The sequence below is a fragment of the Arvicanthis niloticus genome, chromosome 3 (assembly GCF_011762505.2).
Source record: "Arvicanthis niloticus isolate mArvNil1 chromosome 3, mArvNil1.pat.X, whole genome shotgun sequence".
Classification (NCBI taxonomy): Eukaryota; Metazoa; Chordata; class Mammalia; order Rodentia; family Muridae; genus Arvicanthis; species Arvicanthis niloticus.
The window spans coordinates 25597346-25599712 of NC_047660.1; the positions used below are offsets into that span (position 1 = coordinate 25597346).

Here is a 2367-nt window from a genome sequence, read left to right on the forward strand (position 1 = left end):
AGATTTGCCTCTTTCCATCTACAAATTGCTGTCCAGAAAAGGACACACTTGCAGAATAGTCAACTGATTATATCTGCCAATACAGAGTAATCAGCCCTTAATAATTCTGCATCACTATGTCTGTCAGATGATCCTGGGCCAGAAGGCTGAAGATTGGATGCTCCAACATTATGTAGTATAGGGACTGTCCAGGTGTTCAGTGGTCTCTATAAATTGGCCAAGTTCTAGGAATTATTCTTTGTGCTTTCCATAATTTCAGTTAACTCAGTTATTCTGGATTTTTGACAAGGTTTCTTTTGTTTCTTAAGAAAAGAAAGTAGTTGATTGGGTGTGGCTTACAGTTTCAGAGTGTAAGTAGACTCTGTGACTATCACGGCAGAGGCATGCAGTGAGCAGGCTGACATGGCACTGAAGTGGTAGCTGAGTCCGCATATTGCTGCTTGTCATTCTTTCACTCCCCCAAACATGTGTGACCCTAAATCTGCTTTGGGAACTGACTTTAAAAGGCCCAGTTTTTGAAGATTGGGAGGCATGTAGTTGGAGGAAACATTTTTTAGGTCTCTAGGTGGTCCATGGCAAAGATAAATTCCTCTGCAGAAAGGCTAGCAGCCTCCCTGCCACCCCAGGGCAGGTTTACTCCTATTCTAGGATGTAGAGGAAAAACTTCTCTATCAACATGAATCAACACTGCAAGTAACTGTCAAGGATGTAACAGATGCTTTTCATCTCCAGTTTATAAGTTCTGACCTTCAGATCAAGGCTTTTGTCTCTTCTTGGATTTTCTGCCATGTGTTATACCTGTTCCATGACACATTAGACAACTTCTGAATCTCTCTCTAGAAGCTCAGGTGCAAACTTTTCATTCATCCAAGCCTGATGCAGCCACACAATGAGTTCTGCAGACTACCTCCTCACTATCATGATCAAAGTCCTATCCACTGACCCCGAGTACCTTTGTCATCATTTCTGAATCAGGATCCATCCTTATTCTGTCATTAGTTCTGAATTTGAAGCTTATAACAGGCACTTCAAGGACATTTCCTACAGCTACCAGCAGTGCAGTACAGGACCACAAAATTCCTCTTCCCTGTCTTCCTACCCAGCATATTCTATGTTCAGCAGGTCCAGGAGAAGTAGGTACCTGGCCGAAGCTTGGAGGAGGTATGGATAATTTTAGATTCAGTATTTGAAAGAGTACAAAGAAGCAAATAAAGGAAAGATGAATCATTGGTTTGAAAAAAGCAAATAATAATAATGTTCTATAATGAATAAAAGACAAAAGATATTCTGAACATTCTGTGATCATATTTAATAATATTTTGATGTCTTTTGTTGATATACTAACAAGAAAAATATAGTGGCTACTTCAAAAGACAGATTACTGTTACCAGCAAACAATGTTTAAGATAATGAATGTATATGCCAAGGATCAGCCTCAGCCTGGAAAGGTGGTCCTGAGGAAGGGATGAAGTGGATATTTCTGGGTTGTTTTTGGAAACCCAGTTATGTCATATAATACTTTGCTGGGGCAGGAAGGTGAAAAAAAGTTTTTCTGAAGCAGACACTGGTGAATGGATATTTTACTGAAGCAGATATATCAGAGAATGAATGACATTTAGAATGCATATAAATATGACCCCACAGACAGTGTCATGCTGTTCCTTCTGCAGCAACCATGCAGGTCTCAGCAAATGTATGTTCTATGTGTATATGTTTATGTGCATCTGCATAGTATTGTGTGAATACAGTTGTATATTGCAAAGAATATTACTTATTTAGGTTTTAACACATAAAGAAATGTAATAATCGAGATGAAAGAGACTCTTAGTCTATCACAGACATGTATAAACTTGTGTGATTAACGTTTATAGGTACATCCAGTTAAAGTCCACAGTGTACCTCCTTGAAGTATTTTCTATGTGGAATACAATTAGAGCACAGGATTGCATAGCATCTTGAATATTCTCAGAAGGTTCTGTGACTGAAGATATAACAGAACAAAATTCCAGAGTTGTTCTTTTCAGGTGGCAAAGGGGAAGAAAAGAAATAAACTATTCAAAATTTATCTCCTTTTCATGTGACTTGAAGTCTCAATAAAATGTAAGTTTTATTCTCCTGTAGTAATTGTCATCTCTGAGTTTACTGCCTCCATCTAGGCCTAGTTCTGGAAGCCTCTAGCCTCTGGAGACTAATCTAGGCCTCTGAGATTTACTGATTAATAAGCTGTCGCTTTCTAACTGTCTCAGAGCTCTGATTGCAATTGCGTAGTTCAATTCAACTCTTCTGGCTCAAACTCTTCAAGATGACTGACTCAATCTGACTTCTCTCTTGGTCTCATACTAACTTTGGAAATCTGTTTTAATCTTC

General features: G+C 38.7%; 1 pseudogene; it reads right to left on the reverse strand.

The window, feature by feature from the left end:
- Positions 1-443: 443 nt before the first annotated feature.
- LOC117704980 (DNA replication complex GINS protein SLD5 pseudogene) lies at positions 444-961 on the reverse strand (annotated as a pseudogene).
- Positions 962-2367: the final 1406 nt, after the last annotated feature.